This window comes from Sminthopsis crassicaudata, chromosome 1 (genome assembly GCF_048593235.1).
Source record: "Sminthopsis crassicaudata isolate SCR6 chromosome 1, ASM4859323v1, whole genome shotgun sequence".
Taxonomy (NCBI): domain Eukaryota; kingdom Metazoa; phylum Chordata; class Mammalia; order Dasyuromorphia; family Dasyuridae; genus Sminthopsis; species Sminthopsis crassicaudata.
In genome coordinates, this window is record NC_133617.1 from 394,760,747 (window position 1) to 394,785,191 (window position 24,445).

A 24,445-nucleotide genomic window follows, 5' to 3' on the forward strand; every position below is an offset into this window, starting at 1 on the left:
TGTACATGCCCTTTGACACAGCAATGCCAGTACTGTGTCTGTTTCTCAAGGAAATCATAAGGAGGGAAAGGACCCACATGTGCCAAAATGTTTGTAACAGTTTTTCTTATGGTAGCAAAGAACTGGAAAATGAGCAGATGCCCATCAATTGGGGAATGATTGAACAAGTTGTGTGGTACATGAAGGTAATGAAATATTATTGTTCTATGAAAAATGATGAACAAGCTGATTTTAGAAAGGCCTGGAAAAATTTACATGAACTAATACTCAGTGAAACAAGCAGAACCAAGAATACATTGTACACATTAATAGTAAGAATGTGCAATGATTAATTTAGAAAGACTTGGTTCTTCTCAGTGATCAATGTTTTAGTAATCAAAAAGCAATCCCAACAGAACTTGGACAGAAAATGCCACCTGCATCCAGAAAAAAAGAACTAATGAGACTGAATGTAAATCAATACATGCTATGTTCACTTCTTTTGTTTTTTTTATCTCTCCCATAGTTTTTCCCTGTTGCTCTGATTTTTTTTCTCCCAACATGATTCATAAAGCAATGTGTGTTAAAAATTTTTTTTTTAATTTTAAAAAGACCATATCCTTCTCTTCTAAAAGAGCACCACATCAGCTGCCATTTCCAACAGTAGAAAGAAGTTGAATTTCTGGCAACACAGCTGTCCCCAAGTGAGAAAAACCAGTAGTTCTCATAACTACATAATTTTTGGAAAGTAACATCCTATCTGGTACTTTGATGTTTCTCTCTTGAAAATGAAAATAATTGAGATGGGAGGGAAAGAAAGCTTGGAGGAGGGGCAGCTAGATGGCACAATGGATAGAGTACCAGCCCCAAAGTCAGAAGGACTGGAGTTCAAATCTAGCCTCAGATACTTAACATTTCCAGGCTATGTGACCCCTGGGCAAGTAAGTCACTTAACCCCAACTGCCTCAGGGCAGGGAGAAAAAAAAAAAAAAAAGCTAGGACACATTAGATTTGGAAGCTGATGACCTGAATTTGAATACAAACTCTTCTACTTGTGACTACCTTGTGACTTTTTCTTAGCCTCCCTGTGCCTCAGTTTTCTGCCTGAAAAATAAAAAGTTTGGGGTTGCTAGTTGGTGTAGTGGTGCACCAGCCCTGAAGTCAGGAGGACCTGAGTTCATATCTGGCCTCAGTCACTTAATACATCCGGGCTGTGTGGCCCCTGGGCAAGACACTCAATCCCAAATGCCTCAGCAAAAAAGGGGGGGGGGGGTAGAAAAAAAAAGAAAGAAAAGAAAAGAAAAAAGTTTGAGGTAGATGATTTCAAAAATCCCTCCTGGTTTTGTTGATCAAAATGGGAGGGAAAAAGCAAGCAAAAAAAATGAGCCTTGATCTTACTGCCACACTCTAACAGTCTTAGCTTTACCTTTGGATGTATTCTGTATTCTAAACTGAACTAGCAGTCATTCCTTTTCCTGCCCTCTGCCCATCTCTGTGCCTTTGTTAATACCATAACCTAGACCTAAAAATGGATCTCCTCCATTTCACATCTCCCCTCCCCCAATCCCCCAGAAATCCTTTCTTTTCTCCAAGGACTAACCCAAGTAACTTCCTTTCTTCACCCCTGTAGTTAGGAGTGATCTCTCCTAATATTTTGCCTGAATTTTCCCTTTTTTCCTTACCACATTCTAATTTGTATTGCAGCTATACACAGATATGTCTTATTTCTCTTGTAATAGACTGTCAACTCCTTGAGAATGGCTGCCTTGTTTTATTTTTGAGCATATACGCTTTATCAGAATTTAATAAATGTTTGTCAAATTGGACTGAAAATTAGTAATATAAGATTATTGCTATACTTTGAGCTCCAGGCACTCTATTTAGTAGTATTATATTACAAGAATCACATTGCAGAGCTGAAGAACAAGAGAAGGGCTCCCCTGGGATAAAAATCTCCTGAATAAATGTGAAAGTCAAGTTGATTCATTTAGGACACTGCTGGCAAACACATTGCTGTGATCTCCTCTTGGACCCTCCTCTTCCTTTGCTCTTTCCTATACCTGCTATTCACCTATTCCTTCACTTTCTACATCATTAGGCTTTACAAAGTCAGCCTAAGGGAAAGAAAACAAAAAAAGTCAATCACTCCAGCCAAAAAAAAAAGACTTTGGCCAGGAGGCCTGCTTTAAGACTGCTTAGGAACAAAATTCTGCTTGTGGTAGTGCTGGGTGTGGAAAGAAAGCTATAAATAGATACAGGATAACCCAAGCTAAGCCGGAGTTACTATTGGGAGAGATTTAGTTTCACACTAGCAATTGTTCTGTAAAACAGAAACAGCTCTCTGGTCAGTATAACTTATCTCTGATCAGTCTAAATCTTGCAACAAGACTCTTCTATCAAACTGACAAATTGTATGTTCCTAATGTCAAAATAGCTTTATTTTTCTTGGTAACCTTCCTTTTCCCAGCATCAAACACTGGACATGATAGATGCTTAATAAATGTTTACTGAATGAATGAGATCGATCTATTTCGAGAAGGAAGCTATTCAAATTTACAAATAAATGAGTTAAAATTGTTCCACAAACTGGTGATCACACAGAATTTATAATTATTCCCTAAGCCCAAGGCTACTGGAGAATAAAGCGTTAAAATACTCTTTCTGAATCAGAGAGAACATCTCATCATCTGAATCTGCCTCTCACAAAGCAAAACCAAGGTAGTGTTTGTGCCGAAGCACCTCACATTCACTAGTTTATACAACTCCCAGATCAGGAAGCTTTTCTTCCCTCACCCATATCCCTCCCTATATGAACCTGAGGGTTGCTCTCAACAGAGACAAACAGCACTGCTATGTTTAACAAGAGAGGATGCAGAAATCTCTGAGCAGAAAAGCTTTCTTAGAGCAGCAATGGAGTGGGAAAGAAAGAGTGAGAGGCAAGATTCAGGGTTTGGGGTGGGCATGTTCCCAGTTTCCATTCTACCTCCTCCAACAAATCACCACATAAATGGTGAACAGTAAAATGCCCCAGCTTGGCAGGATCTCTGGCTGGAGGCAGCAGGAAGAAGGCTCTAGGAGAGCTTGAAAGAAGAAGAGATGAATGGGGGGAAAAAAACCCAACAAACCAACATGGAGAGCTCCTTTCTCTTTTTATTTCTGAACACAATAATGACTGGTTTTCACGGGTTCTCATTAATTGCTTCTGAAATGTTATTTTCCAAATAAGAAATTAATTTTATTCCCTCCCCCACTTTCAAGCACCTAGTGATTTGCCACTTCTTTCTCTCTCTCTTCCTCCTTAGAGAAAAAAAAAAATTGAACCTTAGACCAGTTTTTTTTTTTTTTTTCAGTGGGAGGAGGGGAGTGGGAAGCAAAAAGGGTGTCTTAGGTAGGGGAATGTTCTCTCCCCTCTGGCAGACTTCAATAGATACTTGTAGTCTTTTCACCAGGTCCTTAAGTCCCTTCCACCTCCACAGCCCACGTCTCCAGGAAACCAGGGCAACAAAAAGCTTTTCCCCTGAACCTGGTGGAGGAAAAAGAGCAGCAACCTTTTCTCTCTCATGGGCTTTAGGACTATGCATAAGTCATTTAATCTCTCTGAGATTCAGTTGCTTCATATATAAAGTAGAAATGCTAGGACTTGAACTATCTTCCTCACAGGGCTTCTGTGAGAAAAGTGCTTTGTAAAGCTTTTTAGACATCTGGGCTATTATTATTATTGTGAATAACACTGATATTTAATCTTCCTAAATCCACTTCCCAGAGGAGAAATGGTTTAAGTGGCCCCATACCAGCTAAGCTTTCTCTGAGGCTACAGGCTTTTAAACCAAATACCTTATACCAGAACTCAGAGGAGAGATATGGGAAAGAAATTTCTAGCTAAGAAAGCAGAGGAGGGAGATGTTCTACTCAGAAAAACACTGGAGGGAAAAAAAATTCAATTAGAGATGCTTCTAAAGGTCTTTCCTTGAAAAGTTAAAAAAAAAATACACACCAACACAACTGTCATCTCAAAAATCCGGTTTGTGGTGACAGCAGAAATCAAGCAGTAAAGCTCCCTACTATGGACACTTCATTATTTCACCTGGAAAAGAGACCTATATTCAGATAGATATTCACTATCTCTAAGAGATAAGGAGAGTCTAGGCCAACAAACGAGATATAACAAAATTAAGGAAGCTCCACTGTGATGCCCCACAGTCCTTTCATGGAAGGGTTTTCATGTTGTAAGAAGATTCTGCCTCCAAAGAGAGGTCTTGATCTTTCTCATCAACCCTTTTCATAATTCGTTCGAACTATCACCTCCAAAAGAGGAACTTAGTTTGCATAATTCTACAGCTAGAACCATAAGAAACACATAGATTTGCTCTACCAGTTCCCTTCTCAGCAAACAGATCAGAGGTAAAGGTTGCTAGGCTAAGCAAAGAAGGGCTCTGAGGAAGAAAAAAAATACTGATAAATGCATATGAGAAGATTTTATGGTCACACATATTCCATCAAAAAGACATTTAAGACTTAAGAGTTCTAGAAATAGTGGAAGACTGGAAACTTCATGAGCCACACACTGCCTATTTAGAACTGAACCATACTCACTTCCTATTTTCTTTCTAGTTTCTTAGAGGAGACTGCTAAGGAAATCATTGTCTGAAGGAAAATGAGGCACTCTTCATTCCAAACACTCACTCTCCTAGATGCCTTTAACAACAAAACTCTAACCTTAGGGCTAGAGAAATCACTGCATGAACATCCTCTCTGAAAGTGTCCACAAAGTCTAACATATTCCCCACCAACATACTATCCATAGTAGTAAACACCTTGTTTGCAAATCTTGGGGATATAACAAACAGAAATAAAATGACACTACCTGTCACTAGAGAAGGGAGGAAGAAAAAAGTTTTTGCATTTGTGGGGTTTTTTTTGTTTGTTTGTTTTGTTGTGTTGTTGTTGTAGTTGTTTTTAATCCTTGGATTAGGTGTTCAAAAACCAGGATCAAAGGGAAAAATTAGCATTCCAATACATGTCAGGAAAAAAAGCAATGAAGTTAAGGATCAAAGTATGTACAAAATGATTTCCCTACCTCTTAAAAAAATACCAAATTGATGTTAAATCATTAACCTTTTAATTATGAACTATTGATTTCCTGTATGAACAATTTCTTTCTCGATGTTACGACCAAGTTCATATGTCTGGTTGACAGTCTGAAATCCTCAACAGAAGCTCAAAGCAGAAAAAACTGAGCACTTCTCTGCAGTCACCATTCAAATCAATTCATGAACAAGAAGGATGTCCAGTAAGCATAAAGGCCAATTAAGGTGATCTCTTCCCAAAAGACCAACAAAGAGCTTGAAAGTGAAACCTTGGCTTGCTATTACAGTTCTCCACCAATTCTATAATCTTTACAACCCAATGTAAGGATGATTCCAACAATCATACAAAATGTCACGTTTGGAATGAAACTAATAGATTATTCCTCAAGAAAGCTAAAGAGAAAATGATGTATTTTGCAAATTCACACAAATCAATGTTCCCAGAACTGTTAGGTTCTTACTAAGTGCTAAGTCAGTACTTAACAATTCTCTAGTTCCGGTCTTTACTGGGAGTTTTACTCCTTTGAACTTCTGGGGAGGAGCTTACATGCTTAAGAGGAACAAGTTCATTGGTTGAAGTATTTCTCCTACAAGCTCCTGAGTTATTCCACGCCCGTTCTCTGGGAGGATAAAAGAAGAAGTTAAGAGTCTGGAAAGTGAGTTCTGGATTGGATCAAGGAGAAGACGTCCTGTGGATTCACAAGTCCAGCAATCCCATCTTTTGGAGGAGTCTACTCTGGTCCAGAGTTGGGGCTGCTCTCTGGAGGCAGGAGAGTCTGGCCGGGAGATTAAGTTGAGACAGCAGATCTCCTCCCAGAGAGCGATCGGCAGTTTCTGTTGCTCAAATGCAACGGAACGTTACACAGAACCATGAAAGAATATAAGAATAACAATATTGAAGCTGCTTCTTTGTGGTGAATAAAAAGGCTTCATGATTTGGCCAGATGAGTTTACTAGTGCCAACTACATCTGAACTAAAAGACTAACACTTCCATAATCCAGCAATCACTTGGGTTATTAGGAGAGAATATTAATACATAAGGGTGTGGGTATTTCTAATGTTGCCTTACATCATATGAATATTGTATAAAGTGCTAACAAAAACAAGTGTGGGTTGGTGTTATGTGCCTCATTAGGAAGATGTAAGTATCATATTAGCTGTCACAGAAAAGGAGAAAAAAAAAAACCAATATGCCAACCAACAATGTCTAATCACCATAAACTTTCACCTATGTTTCTAATGTTCAAATTCAACATTGTAGAGACAGCTGAATAGTATGCCTTTATGTTATTCTCCAGTAACTGAAACTCATATCAATTGCATGGGACCTTCACAAAACCCTATTATACAGTACCATATGAAAAACTATTACTGCTCATTTGCATTTAGAATATATATACTTGAGTAAAATATGGAAACATATAAGTCAGTTATAGTAACTGGTAGAGTGATCAACCATAGTAAAGATGGATTCAGGTACCACCTCTGACATATGATGGCTGTGTGATTCTGGGCAAATCATTTAGCTTCTCTATGCCCACTGCAACATACTTACTAATCAGCATCAAGTAAAGGGAGTCTCTTTTTATAGGAATTTCCTGTATTAATAAAACCCAAGTCTAGGCCAATACCACCCCCTTCCCTCATACACCCCTCACCCCACACACAAATGTAACATAAGCAACATTTAAAGGTTTCTAAATGGTGTGTGATTGTATATATTGACGGTTTTAAATATATGTTCCTGATTTATTTTAAGGAATAGTCCATTTATTCCTATACTCTCAAGTGTTTTTAGTAGGAATGGATGTTGGATTTCATCAAATGCTTTTTCTGCATCTACTGAGATGATCATATGGTTTTTGCTAATTTGGTTATTGATATAGTCGATTATGCTAATAGTTTTTCTAATATTGTATGTGTATAAATATGGAGAAAGAAATAAAGAGGAGAGGGTTAGAGAGGAAGAGAGAGAAAAATATGGCTCTCACTAACTTTTCTTCTTGAGACCCCACACAAGAGTTGGTCAGTGAAATGTTGGAGGGGCTGTGGGAAAACTGGGACACTGATACATTGTTGGTGGAGTTGTGAAAGAATCTGGCCATTCTGAGAGCAATTTGGAACTATGCCCAAAAAGTTATCAAACTGTGCATACCCTTTGATCCAGCAGTGCTGCTATTGGGCTTATATCCCAAAGAAATACTGAGGAGGGGAAAGGGACCTGTATGTGCCAAAATGTTTGTGGCAGCTCTTTTTGTTGTAGCTAGAAACTGGAAGCTGAATGGATACCCATCAATTGGAGAATGGTTGGGTAAATTATGGTATATGAAGGTTATGGAATATTATTGCTCTGTAAGAAATGACCAGCAGGAGGAATACAGAGAGGCTTGGAGAGACTTACATCAACTGATGCTGAGTGAAATGAACAGAACCAGAAGATCGCTGTACACTTCAATGCTGTATGAAGAGGTATTCTGATGGAAGTGTATATCTTCAACATAAAGAAGATCCAACTCACTTCCAGTTGATCAATGATGGACAGAAATAACTACACCCAGAGAAGGAACACTGGGAAGTGAATGTAAATTGTTAGCACTACTGTCTATCTACCCAGGTTACTTATACCTTCGGAATCTAATACTTAATGTGCAACAAGAAAATGGTATTTACACACATATATTGTATCTAGGTTATATTGTAACACATGTAAAATGTATGTATGGGATTACTTGTCATCTAGGGGAGGGAGTAGAGGGAGGGAGGGGAAAATCTGGAAAAATGAATACAAGGGATAATGTTATAAAAAAAATAAATTAAAAAAAAAAAAAAAAAAAAAGAGTTGGTCAGTGAGAAACCTGTGTCTTCCCTTCCATTTTTTCTTATTCCAGCAGCCCTGCTGCTCACCTGACAAAGACCAAGCATGAGATTATCTCTATACATAGGCTGGCCTCTGCCCAAATTGGTGAGAGCTGATAAAAGCTGTATTACTAGAAAAATGACATCCAGTCTAATAGTGAGATATCCAGGTTACAAGACCATTGAAAGAGATGATTCCTTCACCATCGTCAGTGAAACAGATTCTAGTCAACAGGGCCCCAGAGAAATATTTGCAGAAATAGAATAAAATATCATTGATGAAATTCATACTGGAACCTACAGCAGCTGATCACCAACAAGGAAAAATTCTGTTCATGACTATACCTGAAGTCTCTCCCCTATTGGCCTGGTTCTGGAGAGGATTCAGATGCTAATTAATTTGTGCATAAGTCTTCAAGGCTTCTGTTTTCCAGAGTTTTCAAAGTAGGACTGGTTCTGTTTCAGCTATCTGCTATGTGTTCCTTGATCATGGGGAGAAGTGAAAGCTAACATTTTTCATTTACTTAGGTTTCCACAGCAAGAGTTGAGCCCTACAACCACTCATTCTGATCATGCACACTAACTTGAAGCACTGATTGTGCCTTCATGGTAGACAATCAGGCTACCTAGATATTAAACACCTAATCTACACTAACCTGAGCCACTTTAATCAAATTTTGTCTTCCATGACTGCTTGCCTCAAAATTTTGTGTCCTGAATTTTAATTTGACAGAATTCCAGACCAATCCCAGATCATATCCCCAGATTCTCTTTCTTCTGGTGACAGAAGCCCCAATTTTTTTCTGCTGAGAAAGTGACCCTGAGCAGCTGACTTAAGCAAAGACCAGCAATGCTTTTTCTGAGCCAGCTTACTAAATGGTGAAATATGACCACAGTAAATACATGCTGGCTACCTGTTGTCCAGTTGTGGATTCTGCTCAACTTGCTTCAAGGTTGGCATCACACTAGGTTTCCTAGTAGAGCTGACTAAGCTACATTAGGAGTGAGTCCATGTTGAACAACATCTCTTCAGCTGTTGTGAGCCTGGCTTTCTTGGATCACAAAGTTAACTTAATGTATGTTAAACATACCGTTGTTCAATACAGTATGTAGAAGAGGGGACAGAGAAAAAAGGTCTCTGAAGCACATAAGGATGAGTTACTCTAGAAAAGGATTATGAAGATGTTGGACCCAGATAGTGCTGAGAGGATGAAGGTGAGAAATATTAACTTATTAACGTTATCATTTTCAGAATATGTCTATCTTTTTCTGTCCTGTGACGTGTCATTAACTGTCAGGAAAAAGATAATTATACAGATATGGCTACAGATATAATCCTTTCCATACAAGCAAGTAAAAAAGGAAAGTGTTGTACTTTCTATAAGATGATACTACTAACTCATGATCAAAAAATGGGCTAGCTGGATTTCAAAATTCTATGCCTCAAAAATGGACTGAAATTTAGATTAAGCTCCCAGGCTATTAAAGGAGAGAGGAATCTAGGAGATGAAATAGTTCAACTTTCTTATTTGTTTGATTGTTTTTTTTTTAAGTTTATTTATCTTGCTTTATGAATCATGTTGGGAGAGAAAAATCAGAGCAAAAGGGAAAAACCATAGGAGAGAAAAAAAAAAAAAACAGAAAAAAGAAGTGAATACAGCATGTGCTGATTTATATTCAATCTCCACAGTTGTTTTGGGGTTTTTTGTTTGTTTGTTTGTTTGTTTTGTTTGTTTGTTTTTTTCTGGATGCAGATGGAATTTTCTGTCCAAAAATCTATTGGGATTGCTTTAGATCACAGAACCACTCAAAAGAACCAAGTCTTTCATAGTTGATCATCTCATATTCTTGCTGTTATTGTGCAATGTATTCCTGGTTCTGCCTGTTTTACTCAGCATCAGTTCATGTAAATCTTTCCAAGCCTTTCTACAATCAGCTTGTTCATCATTTTTCATAGAACAATAACATTCCATTACCTTCATGTACCACAATTTGTTCAGTCATTACCCAACTGATGGTCATCTATTCATTTTCCAATTCTTTGCTACCATAAGAACAGCTGCTACAAACATTTTTGCACATGTGGGTCCTTTTCCCTCCTTTATTATTTCCTTGGGATACAGACCCAGTAGTGGCACAGTATGCAGTTTTACAGCCCTTTGGGCATAATTCCAGATTGCTCTCCATAATGGTTGGATCATTTCACAACTCTCCCAACACTGCATTCAACTCTCTCATTTTGCAAAGGAGAAAAGCAAAGCCAAGATTAGGGGAAATGACTTATTCAAGATCATTCTACTAGTTAGTTTCAGCACTAGAGTGAAGCTATAGTCTTTTGGCCCCCAGCTCAGTGCTCCTTCTTAGCTGGCCTTTTTCAGTAATGATGATGCATTGCGTACTACAGTTTCATCCTCTTCCCAGACAGCTGGCCTGGATCGAAGAGTGTATTCTGTAGTCACAGATAAGTTTTGTTTTGTTTTATTTTTCTCTTTGCAAAGGTAAATGGAACCAGGATCTGTAGCCTTGACCTTCCACTAGTGTGATTTAGATGTTATCACTGTTATAACAGTAGTATCTTTATATCTATGTTGCCAAGCATCTTTGATGAATTGTTATACAATTTCTTTTCTCATTCTACAGTATTCCATTGGAAAGGAACTCCTCTGAGCTAGTTAAAATATGGTAACACCTAAATATGACCAGCATATTCAATTCAACTATGTGAGAGATATTATAATAAGTTTCAGGATTACAAAAAAAAAAAAAAAAAAAAAAAAAAAAAAAAGACCTCAAAGATCTTACAGTCTGATAGGGGAGATAAAATACATACTAATAATACAAGTTAAAATGTGCTAAGTCCATCTTAGAAGTTATAGATACTATGATCTGAATTATGAATGATCCTATTTCCTAAATCAAAGCTGAAACAACTGATGAACTAGTTGGACCAGCTGAGAAGGCATGACTCAGGGACTGCTGCAAGTAAACTACAAACCACAACCCAAAACTTGACCAATATTTAAACTAAACATGGAGCCATAGAAAAAAAAAAAAAAAAGGTCAGAAACAATAGAAAGTCCTCATTAGCACAGAGGCCACATCCTAGGAAAACCAGAACTGGAATGTGTTCACTGATCACCAATGTATCATTACAACCATTTAATAAATAGTTATGGGGCATCTACTATTTGATGTATCTATAGATAGATAGATAGATAGATAGATAGATAGATGTATAAAAGCACTGAGCAGGATAAAAAATATAGTGTACCCTAAAGAAATTTAAGCAACTAATTATTAAAGCACTTCTATGTGGGAAGGGCCACAGAAAATTGATAAACTTGGGGAACTAATCTGATACCAAACATTTCATTCCATCTAATGCTCCATTAATAATAATAATAATCCACCTTACATTTCTACAAAATGCTTTCCTCACAAACTTTGAGGTACATATTACATATTAATAAACTGAAGACCAGAAGAGTTAAATGACTCATCCACAGTCAACATAAGGTAAGTAAATGTCAGAATAAGGACTGAAACTCTAATCTTCCAACTTCAAGTCGGTCCAATCCAGAAAATTAATAAAAATTATAATTTAATTATAATCATTCTTATGTATTAGACAAAATAAGTATAACTTAATAATGATTAATCTATTATATGAAAAAAGTAATTTTCATAAGTTTTGAATGACATAAGAGCCTTGGTTCTTCTTTTCTGCTGTTAAAGAATTTATTCCTCTTGGTGATAGGTTCCAGTAAGGTGTAATTCATTATAGCATTTCCTGCTTTAGGCCAGGTCAGGTAGTGAATACCTTCCACCAGTGTGATTCAGATGTTATCACGGTTGGGTCATAGCATGAGTATCTTCATATCCAAGATTCCAATCACCTCTGATGAATTGTTATCAAATTTCTCCTCTCATGTTATAGTACCATATTGGAAAAAAAGTCTTCTGCCCTAGTTAAAATAAAGTAACACCCTAATTATAACCAATATATTCAATTCAACTATGTTTAAGATACCATGAGAAGTACTGGGGTTACAAAGATGAAAAGACTCTTACAGAGCTTACAATAAGACAGAGGAGATAAAATACACACAAGTTAAATATATACAAATTAAAGTGCATCTGAGAGGTATGAGAAGTATGAGAATTCAGGGAGCACTGGATTACTTAGGCAAGTCACTTAACTCCAACTGCCTCAGGAAAAATGGCTAGGGATAGAAATTCAAACTTGGAACTTATCTACATAGAAGTCATAGGAATGAATAAAACGGATAAAGAAGGGAGTATAGAGTGATAGTACTCCCAATTCACTCCTAGGTGCCTATGACCTACCATAAATTAAAGTTAAGAATTTTCAATTTCATAAGTTGAAACTTCTGTTTTGATACTATGGAAAGGCCATAGTCAAGAAGTTTCAGATACATATTCAATAAGTTAGAATCAATAACTAGGATACAGAGAGCTGAGTTGAACCATCAAAGACAAAAAGCGCTGTCAGGTTTGGAAGCAGTTAGTGGCAGGACTAAAACCAGATTCAATAGGCAAGCTAATAAACATGATCTAAAGTAGGTAATCTTAATTTGGGATGAGAAGAGGGGAAACCCATGAATAGATTTCAGGGTGTTCATTAACTTGGATGGAAAAAATACATCTCTACTTTCATTAACTTCGAGCTGAAAGTTAGCATTTCCTTCACAATTTATTTAAAAACATTTTGAAATAGGATGCATAGATTTCATCAGACTGCTAAAGAGGTCCATGAGACAAAGAAGGTTAAAAATACAGGTATTTGAGTTCCACAATGAATTTTTTCAATTTGCTTTATTCATCTTCTTCCTGGAGCATATATGTTTTTTATATCCAGCACATGTGAAAGATGAGCTCTATCCTCCCATTCTTTCTAAACTGGTTGCAGTTGGATAGTTGACACCTGCGTTATTCTTCCATGGAACAGCTACTTGTAAGTAGTTTGGAAAAAAAAAAAAAAAAAAAAAAAAAAAGATTATCAAGAAGAGAACTTCAAAGTCTTCCTAAGAGAAGAGGAAGAGAGAAAAAGATATATATTTTTTTCTTTTTCCAATACTGGAAACAAAAATTTATAAAACTCTGATCTTCTGAAAACTATAGGAGATAAGTCAATTGTCATTTCACATCTAATTTCATGCTAATCAAGCAAAAACCTTAGTACAATACACCCTATACTACATTAGTTGTTAAGGTGGAAATAAAAGACATGGTATTGATTTTGAGGGGTTTAGATCAATTCTCAAGCAATAAACCTGAGAATCCCTCAAAAAACAAATTTGCTATTTTAAAACAATAAAACTCCCCCACCTTATCCCCACCCCAATCATTCAACTGCAGAGTACAGAGGCAAGAGCCCTTTCAAACCTGCTCATATTTCAGAAAAGACTCGAATCAGAATTAGGTTTTGAAGTGTCTCTTCAAAATGGAAGCTCAAGGAAATTCTCCTAAAGCTCCAGAAAAACAAGACAGCAATTTTACTAAGGAATCTCCCCACTCAGGCTTCTTGTACCTTCCTTTATGGTGGTGGTGGTGATTACAACAAAGTAAGTGTTTACTATGTGCTAAATATTGGGGAGATAAATACAATCAAGTAAGGCAGGCCCTCTCCTCAAGGAACTTACATTCTAATGGGGGGTATGTGAAGAAGGTACACATGTAATGGCATGACTTAGAAATGTCTGGAACATGGTACTCTGATCTAGCTCCAGATTCCTGGAGCAGCATCCAAGTGTCTAATGGGAAGGATAATGGCTGAAGTGCAGGTAGCACAGTATTTGGCAGATAGCTAGCTCAAGTGGGTTTAAGGATCAGATTCAAAACTATATTTTAGACAGAAAAGTAGCTACGAGGAACAAAATTAGGAGGACCGCAGTGTATATTGTGTATTGAAGGGTTCCAAAAGAGAACTTGAACTTATGGCTGCCTAAGAAAGGATAGCTGCTCAAAGCTCTTTAACTAAACACCTGCCTGAAATCTGGACTTTAAGCTAAGGGAGCAGAAAAGTCATAAGTTGAGTGGATATCAATTCTGAGCTTTAAATAAGACAAATGCTTGCTGATTGCAAATGCAAAGTAGCCTCAATGATATACATCAGAGAAATTTGGTAACCTTCTACCATGAAATCTCATGGTCCCTACCTATGGAACATAAGAGATGTGATGTGTGAGAAGTTTTGTCGTACAAACTCTTGAAAGAATAATCTACCTTTTTCGGCCCACTCTACAATTAACCAATCAACAAGCGTTTGTTAATGCCTTCTAAGTGTTGGTGCAAATTAGTACAGAAATTCATACTTAATTCTGCTAAACTTCTTTTACAATCTCTCCTCTGCTCTCTCTCTCAACTAATTCATGAAAATGTCTTACTTCAAAATCAAAATAAGCATTATTTACTCAGAGTTTAATATTACAATTGAGAAGAGATTCAACCTAAAAAAGATTGGTATCCCAGAATCTAATCTGTTTTGAATCACACATACAATTGTACTGAGGGTTCCCTAACCTAACACAGAATTTGATACTTAATGGAATCATTATTTCAAGCATTTCACCCTACTGATACAGAATAGTGCTTCTCTATACTTTATTAGTCTGGCATCTTCATGAAATACTGTTGGGGAGAAGAAAAAAAAAAGCATCATTGGTTGGCCAACGTTCTGCTGATATGTCTTTCTGAACTTCTTTGGACTAATCTCTTGATAAACACAGTACACTGCTGGACCCATATTCAAAGCCTTTTGGGAAGATTTCCCAAAGGTTTCTCCCAGCTGGTATATCTTGAGAAATCAGAGTCACTTCTATATTCAATGAACTTTAGAAAGGGAATCAATACACAAGGGACATTAAACACATACACATACACACACAGAGAGTACACATGCCTGAATACAAATATTAAATGAAACGAAGTACACATGGAAAAACAAAACATTTATATTGTAACTTCATCAAACAAGAGTTTTATCTCCAAGTCCATCAATATGAATTCTCTTCCAAAGGCACAGCTCTAATCATCCAGCAGCATCAACTCTCAGCAGTCAGATAGTTACTAATAGTCTTTGAAGACCAATATACAGAGGATTTCCCCCAGAAGCCAAATTATATTACAATTAGAGATATTTATCTGAGTATATGTCTTACTTTTTGAGAAATGGACTATGCCTTATCTTTATATCACACAATGTCTCTCAAAAAGATCCTTAATACTATTCAATGCTATTTCATAAGAAATTTTATTTAACTAAGAAACCCAATTAAGAACAAAATCTTACCTGAAAGATAGAGTTAAGAAATGCTTTGATGTGCATATAGCCACTTCTATCTTCAGACTTTCACACCAGTTTAGAGAAATAAAAGAGTGATGACCAACAACCACTCAAATGCAGAGCTAAATGTGATGATGATTAAAATGACTGAGGACTCAAAGTTTTGAGCTTCTGAACATATCAATTATTAAGCAATGTATGTTAATTACATAAAAAATTGAGACCAGTACTCCTCACAAAGGGGTGAGGAGTATTGGTCCTCACAGCTTGACACTGGAGCCCAAATAAAAGAGGAAGCCAGATTTTTATTCATTAAAAGAAAACAATTAACAGAATATAAATCAGGATACAAGATTAGGTCATATGATTTCTAATTGGAGGAAAAATTAGGAACATTCCAAATTGAGAGTAGGATGGCAATTAAGAACAATTCCCTAAAATCAGAAAAAGAGGTCCCATTTCTCTCCAAGTGTCTATATCCCACCCAAAGTACAATAAAATCATAGTTAACCAAAATGGGGCCAGTATTCAGATAAGACATATATATATATGTTGTTTAATATATATAATTGTGAGAAAACTTTTCAGCAATCTTCAAATCTGATTGGTTTTCTGGTCAGCATAATCCAGGTCCCTTGTTAAACATCTTTAAGCAACAGGCTGAGGTGGTCCAATTTCCCAGCCACACAGGACTAGTTGAAACAATGCAATTTTTATTTATTTTTTTTTTTTTGCAATTCCCATAATTGAATACAATTTTCTCATAAGGAAGAAATTGGACTGGACCCACAATTGAATAGAAAAGGAACTGTGCTAGATCCAGAATTGAGTCACAAGATGAAGTCAGTGTGGTTCATTCAATTACCACAATTCCCACATGAGAAAGTTTCCTTTGGCAGAAATGAATTTTCAAGAATAGTGACATTAACCTAACCTGGGCTTGAGGACCACTGCGCAACACATCTTACCCAAAGCATACGCTCTTCTCTTCCCTATAGGGCTATCAATACTCAGGTTTGTGCTTCATCATTCAAACTGTAATGCCAAGCCTTCTGTGCTGCCAAAATCAACAGCTTTAGCTGCTTTGGAGAGATTCAACTATTGACCACAAACTATGACTTACATAGCATCATGAGTTTTCAAGTTATAGAAATGTCTCTTTATTGCCACAGAATCTGGTGCTTCACTGAAGTGCTATTCTATATGTCCTTATTCTAGAGCCACTGTCCTAGTTTTTCATAGGACTAGTGGCCCAGATTTGGATTCAAGTAAATACAGAGGTAGGACCATCATTGTGGCAAATGTTCAAAATGTTAATTAAAATGGATCTAGAATGAACATGAGAACTCATTGATAGCTCAGTACCTGTAGATAATCAAATGATCTGTCGTGAAAGTAGAAATGTAACCCACCTGAGGAGTTGTTCATGGAAAAAAAAAGAGATATTATCAAGTATACAGCTTCTAGGTGAACTGAAACTGAGACCCACCTACTATTTCGAAAAGATGCAGGATGGCAGTAAAAAGCTGCTTTTATTAAAATATCTATACATCACAACTATTCTTACCACAAGAGGGTTGTCAGTGACATCAAGGCAATTAACTTTTCCAAAAATCTTTGGCAGCACAGCCATGTAATCTCAAAACAGTAACTTCCCTAATCAAATGAGATTGAATACATATAGCACTTTTCAAACCTTAAAGAGCAATATAAATGTCAGGTATTACTGTTATTGCCATTTAGTTATTACTATTAACATTGCTATTAAGAACTGCTACTATCCATTCTTGAATTTCTTGGCAGTAACATTTATAGAATCTGAAGTCACAGAACAGAATTTTTAGTATAAACTTATCTGGCTAATATGGAAATTGAACCTGTTACCCTACAGAACATTAGCACCATAGTACTCTTCTCTAACTGAGCCCAAGTTGCTGACTATATATAGGTGGCTTTGAAAGAAATGATTCTATTCAATGATTCTCAAGTTCTGTTCTTATTATCCTGGGCTCTAGCTCCTTAGAGATGTGACATAACAAAGCCATAGTACTAAAAATTCAATCTAAAGCACAAGCTCTTCCAAAGGTGATCAGCAGGTCATCTTCAGATATACAGGCATAAATGCGCTCTTGATTTTAAGCTAATTCACAAATACAGAGAGAGCAGAGTGAATCTACCAAGCACATCAGGCACTAGTGAGTACCTAGCCATATTTAATTACTGCTTTAAGCAAGTTCATTGATGCAGGTCAGTGAAGTGGTAGAAAAAATACTGAATCTGGAGTCAGGAAGACCTAAGTTAAAATCCAGCTGCATATATTTACTAACCTCGGTCAGCTTTACTTTCCTCATCCGTAAAATGGGAATAGTAACAGCACCTACCTCCCAGGGAGGTAAAGAGTTAATATATGTAATGAATTTGGCACACCTTCAAATGCTATATAAATGCTAGTTATTATTGTTATTTTGTTAGCCCACCTAGAATTCAAAGGGAAGAGTTAATGAGGATGACAACCACAACAATGACACTGTATTTATACACTGCTTCTCTCCAAGGATCTCAAAAAAAGCAAATCTTATCATTAAAATAACAAGCCCACTGCCAAAGTCACAACAACAATAATTAGTAATCACATTTATGTTTTCAAATGGCTTCAGGAATACTAATGAGGCTTTCACCATCCCACACAAAGTCCCACTCTGGAGAAAGAGAGAAGCTACAGAAGGATAAAATGTGTCTCACTCAAATCACTTCAACCTCAAAAAGTTGCTCCTTTCAGCCCCAGACTGAAATGCCCCAGGGCCAAAAATGCCAGCCCTCTCTGCCAACTTCACAGTGCCCTCAGCATGCTTTAACAGATTTTTTTCCCCCAGACTGTGATGGGAAAAGATGTAAGCCAATGCCCTAATAATAGTTTATAAACTTCCCAACATTATATATTCGATAAGTTATTATGATTATGTAGGAAGGCAGCACGATGTTAAGCATTAATTAGTATGTTAACTGGAAGAGTTAAAGTTTCAACTATAATACTTATGAAGTATGTATTGGGAAAAATCACTTGACCTTTCTAAGCCTCAGTTTCCTCACAGGCAAAATAGGAACAATATTACTTATACTAGTTCTCTTGGGTTGCTTTGAGGAAAGAGCTTTAGAAGTAGGAATTATGTACTATCGGTGTGAAAGCCAAGAGAATTCTAAAATAAGACTTTTTTCTTTTAATCACCATATGGACTGACCCTCAAGCTCTGCCCTAAATTCAATTGGCCTCCGAAGGAAGGCCATCTCTTGCATAACAGACAGAATTTTAGGATTTATTCGGGCCTTCTCCAAGGATCCTGCAAATGTTCTCCCATGTTGGCCAAATTAACACATGCATGATTCTGTCTGAGATCAAATCACAGAGTCTTGTTCAATTTCGTCACATTTTACCCAGTTCATAATCTTATACTCTCCTAGAAGGCCTCCTTAGTATTTTTCTACCTATTATCAACAGACATCACATATAACCAGGGTCAGAAATCCTACTTATTTAAGCATTCCTACTCCACCCAATCCCAGCCAACAGGCAGTTCTGAAAAGGAAGAAGCCTGGGGACAATTTGGCCCTAGTTCCTCGGATCCAAATCACATCTTCAAAACACACATCTTCCTGGGAAGAGGAGAGATGTTGGAAGAGTTGGAAAGGGGAGAGCCTGTTGTTAGAGAGGGGCGGGCTGATGCAAGAGAGTCTAGCCCCAGCTCCTATTTGTATCCTATTTCATAGGGGTGCTGGAAGAAATCATTAACTGAGAAGTGCTTTGAAACAAAGTTTTAAGTAACCCCCTGTGGTCCTACTTCTATTTTCTCCTGCTGGTTGACTGTGCGAGTACAATCCCTTCTTTACCACCCCATTACTTTCCTTGTCAGGCCTAAGGCTTGCATCCCCAGGAGCTGCATGCTACAAGTGGAAAAAGCAAGGCACCAAAAGGTTATAAAGTCTTAGTCCAAAGCCACCCAGAAAGTCAATGGCAGATTAAGGAAGAGAATCCCAGTCCTTTGATTTATCTGCCTGTACTGAGTCTATGAATAAACTAATAAAATCTCTCAATAGCAGAACAGTCTAAGAAGATGCTTGATGCTGATGTTTAAGTTTTTATTAAATTCTAATGTCAAAAAAAAAAAAAAATTCTAATGTCCATTATCAGGGTGTAATTTCTATCAACTCAACAATAAACATATTAACTGCAGTGCAATGGAACCAAACTCCAATAGAAATAGGGTCACGAATCTGTACATAAGAATCCCTGCAGGCCATCTTAATTTTGAAATTAATTTTAAAATATTAATTTTGATTTAATTTAAAAATATAACATTATCTCCATTTTATTGTATTTCTATTAATTTTGTTCAATACTTTGTTCAATACTTCCCAATCACATTATAATTGGTTCTTCCAGCACTGAGGAGTACTGTGGGTCACATGGTAGGCAAATATGACACTTCCAGTACAAAGCATTGTCAGTTATTAGGAGAGACAGATAAAGAAAACATAGTGCCTGCTTTCAAGAGCTGCCAATAGGGAAATGAAGAGACATACAGAAATAACTTTAGGGAAAAAAAAAACAAAAACAAACCAGAAAATAATATTTGTACTAAGTGCTATGATAGTTCTGAGGAAAAAGAAAAAAAAAATTTTTTAGTAGAGAGGATGAGGAGAGATTCCATTGAAGAAGTATCACTTTATCTATGCTTTAAGGATTGGTGGATTTACAATAGAAGTAGATGAAGAGTCCAGTAGCAGAAACAAAAATTCAAGAGACAATAAAGTATAGTATGTGTCCTCAGAACAATAAGCAATTCAGTTTGGATGAAGTATGAAGTAAATGAAGGTGAATGGTATGAGATAAAATTAGAAAACTAGGTTAAAGTCAAACATAGTGGTCCTGGGATATCAGATATTGCTATGGTCTTAATATAGAAGGCTACAGGGAGATCAGAAGATTAATTTGCTATCAACAAAACAGAGTATAGGAGAAAGAGGTGAGAAGCAAGGAAAATGGTTGAGAGATTGTTGCAATAGCAGCTTTTATACTACCTGGACCACTCTGAAATTCCTATTTTTAGAAACCAAAACATTTTAAATGCACTAAGGAGCTGACTAAAAAACCCACCAAAACAGATTATTTTGCAATGTGAGCAATCATGTTGAATTTTATGTGTCAAAGGTTTTGATTTTTTGTGTATTACACATACTGTAAGTAAGGCATACGGAATATTTTTTCCTATCTAATGCATACCATATCTATTTAAGGGAAAGGGCATGGAACATCTTAGCAAGCAACTACCTATTCCAGAAACAGGGATGACTCTGGACAGAAACACATTAAACTCCCAGGTTAATCATTCTTAAAAAGTATATTCTTAAAAAGTCAGTGAATGTTTTAAAGTAAATTTCACTGACAGCAAAACCATGCTGCAGGGAATACAGGATTCAAATCAGGGAGAAAGAGTCCTGTGGGAACATTCTTCCAATTCTATTTAAATGAACAAAATTGCAAAGCATAAACTTCAGCTTTTTTCATCAGCCTTCTATAATTTTTTTAAAGTATTAATCAACAGCAATTTATTAATCATGGACTATCTACCACTCACAGTGCTAGGTTCTGAGTATATAAGTATAAAGAATGAAACAATATCTATTCACAATAAGCTTCTATTCTAATGAGATATTTAACAAATACATATAGGAAGTATATAAAAGACATAAATATAAAGTAAACAAATACAAATATTTTCAAAGTAGATATAAGTTAGGCTGGAGTGGGCCTAACCAATTTTACAATTGGTAAAATTGTGGGATGAGAAAAGGCTTCATAGAGAAGTCTATGCTGTATTTTAGAGGAAGAGAGAGACTCTGGGAAAAAGCTGTAGAAGGATATGTATTCTAGGCTCTAGGGATAGCCTGTACAGAGACACTAGAAGAGGGAGTGTTCAACTAGTGGAACAAGCCAATACAATGAATAAAAAGATCTTTTTTCAGAAAGAACTAAAGATTTGATACAAAATGTGCTTAAAAAAAAAAAAAAAAAAAAAAAAAAAAACTTAATTCACTCATACCCATTTTAGGGAGGGTAGCATTGTAAATGAGCCTAATGAAAAGGAAGGAGCAGCAGTCAGATATGCAAAACTAAAGCTGAACATGCCCTCCTGGGGACTTTGTCTTTTGAAGTTCAATCTGTCCTCAGCCAACCAGAGAGGACTAGAAGGCCAAGGGGAACACAAAAGTAGTTCGGAACAGCAGCAGCTTTGGCTTAACCATTCCAAGAAAACACAGCTGCCCCTGTTTAAGAACCAAATAAACTACCTTAGTTTTATACTTGCACTCTTTCAGTGTCCCAAACCAAAAAGATCAAGGGCAAGATCCTGAATTAATACAACGGGCTTGGCAAGAGTTTCTAAGATCTAACATAAATGACAAGGGAATAGGCAGTTACCTTCACTCTTTCCACAGGGAAGTAGAGTCATAACATAGCTAATATGGGAATGTTTTGCTTGAATATGCACATTTGTTCCTTTTTTCCTCCTTTTTGGTTAGAGAGGAAGAGAGAATTTGAAGAAGGGAAGACAGAAGGGAGATTTTTTAAAAAGCTTGATAATTAAAAAAAAAAAAGAGGTATGGGCCGTGGATAACAAATCGACTCAATTCTATCTAACATTAGAAGTCAGGTCCAAATCAATTTTGAGATCTTCAAGCAGAGGCTAGGTGAATACTTGTCAGAGTCCTTGTAAATAGGATTTATGATTTGGATGTCGATTAGACTAGATGACCTCTATATCTAAAGTCTACAAATACTAACAGGCCTGATTTGCCTCTAACAACATCTACATACCAACACCAAGAATCAAGTAAGGCATCGATGGACAAAATCCATGAGGAGAAAGAGAACTGTGCCAGCTGTGATTGCACTATAAATTCCAGGTGAAAGACAACAAGGAACAAAGATAGGGACTTCCATAAAGATTACATTTTTTAAAGTGAAAACTCCCCCCAAACTGGACTTACATGGCTTCAGAAGAGAAATCGAGGCTGGTGACTTTGCACAACCCTCCCCTCACTTAAATCCAATTCAAGGCATCACCTCCCTGATGTCATGGATCTCTTCTAGAACAAATGACAAATAATTATAACATTTTAAAAAATGCAACAGAACCATAAGAAATAACAAATACAAGTAATTTTGAAAACCAAGGAAATCCTAAATAAATTAATACAGAGTAGGCAGAACCAGAAAAGTAACAGATACAATTATGCAAACAAAAAGAACAATAAAAAGTATCTGAATTCTTGAACTTGCCTAGTAAATGACTAAACATACTTCTCCCCTTTTGTTGGAAAAGTCTGGGATTATGGGTGAAGGTGGCATTTGCAGCAAGAATGTTGCTTTTGCTTAATTTTTTCTTTATTATAAGAGTGCTTAGTGGTGGTTTTAGAATATCTAGAAATTGATATAAAAGACAAAGGGCATCAATAAAACTTAACTGCATGCTGTAGATAAAGGAAGAAAAACTGTTTGCTGATGTTGGTATTGTCATAAAACATAACTTTATCTTGGTTGGAGTCAAAGATTTTCCCCATGTCACAATGCTGAGTATGATAAGTGATACTTCATGGATAAGCGTGGTTTTTCTTTTATTTAGGAGATAAATCACATTAAACAAAAGCATAAATGGTTTCATTCTCAGTTTGGAAGAGGATGTATTGCTCCTTACAATGTTCCTGATCCATTTCCTTCTTTAACAAGAAAAAAAAGACCCCAAATCTATTTCATTTTATGTCACTCACCTTTCACTCTAAGCAAATGAGGTCAAATTCTAAGGCAGGATGGTACAAATCCATACAGGAATAATTAGAGATACAAAACTGATATGATGATCAATTCTGATAGATGTGGCTCTTTTCAACAATGAGATGACTGAGGGCAATTCCAATGATCTTGTGATGAAGAGAGCCATCTAAACCCAGGGAGAGAACTATAGAAACTGACTCTGGATCACAACATAATATTTTCATTCTTTTTGTTGTTTGCTTGAATTTCATTTTCTTTCATTTTTTTCTTTTTGATCTGATTTTTCTTGTGCAGCAAGATAATTGTATAAATATGTATGCATATATTGGATTTAACATTTATTTTAAACATCTTTAACATATATTGGATTACTTGCCATCTAGGGGAGAGGATGCGGGAAGGGGAGGACATGTGGAACACAAGGTTTTGCAAGTAAATGTTGAAAAAGTATCCATGCATATGTTTTGAAAATAAAAAGCTTTTAAAAAGTGGATTATTTATAATGTCAGGAAAATCACAGCATCTGACAACTTCTGACCTAGGAAGAATGAAGTCTAGAAGTTTTGCTGAAAACTGGCTACCTAAGATCAAAATGAAAGAATCAAATCTGTTGGCTGTGGTTTTGAAAAACTGCTAATTAGCATTTTATGTTAACAAACCTGAACAGAAACATCCAAAACCTTGAAGTTCAGAGCTGGTGGCTGGACTAACACAAGTTACAAGACAATCACCATTCTTATGCGGCACTTCTATATCTCTCTTTATTGTCCTAGCACTTTACAATCATTAATGTCTCCTTGCAAATACAACATGAGGCAGATCAGTGCTCTTTAATCCCATTTTTCAGATGGGGAAACTGAAACCCCAAAAAATTATGAGACTTAAGTGCCATTTGTCACAATATCTTTTAAAGTAATGCTTCAAACCAAAACTTCTCCCAAATTTTTGAGTGAATGAAACCAGACTTACCTTCTCAGAATCAATTTTCAACCTTGTAATCATCTTCAATCTCCACTCAAGTCCACTCTGGTGCTTTGTGGCATAGAGGTAAGAGGTGACCCTGAGCTCTAAAGGCTATGCCAGCAGATTCTACCAAGATGGAAAGAGTATATCTGTTTTCTAAAAACAAGTCAGATTTTTTTGGAGAGGCTGGCAAAAGAGTGATCATGATTTTTATGGCCACAGCAACTTACTAAGATTTTGTATGAAGGTGAGGAGGGATTGTGACCTATGTTGGTGGAGTGAGAACCTATACCAATAAAATTATTATTCTTTGCAGTGCTAAAATAATTCTACTCCAAGTATTTCTTTGAGACTGAGATTTCTCTTAGTTATGGTTAGCCCACAGGCAATGTCTGTTGGCAAGGATTTCTCAATTCATTCACTGA

At 36.5% G+C, this 24,445-nt stretch overlaps 1 protein-coding gene across 4 annotated transcripts in view; it reads right to left on the reverse strand.

Moving 5' to 3' along the window:
* Window positions 1-24,445, reverse strand: part of CAPN15 (calpain 15) — a 98,834-nt gene that overhangs the window by 68,114 nt on the left and 6,275 nt on the right. The window contains exons 2-3 of one of the 4 annotated variants that reach the window (XM_074279803.1): window positions 24,027-24,146; window positions 22,274-22,372 (exon numbers count right to left, since the gene is read on the reverse strand). The exons of 1 other annotated variant lie outside the window; for it this stretch is intronic. The gene's annotated coding sequence lies outside the window, so the exon portion shown is untranslated. The remainder of the gene's footprint in view (window positions 1-22,273; window positions 22,373-24,026; window positions 24,147-24,445) is intronic. 2 more of the 4 variants (XM_074279804.1, XM_074279801.1) reach the window with 2 other exon arrangements.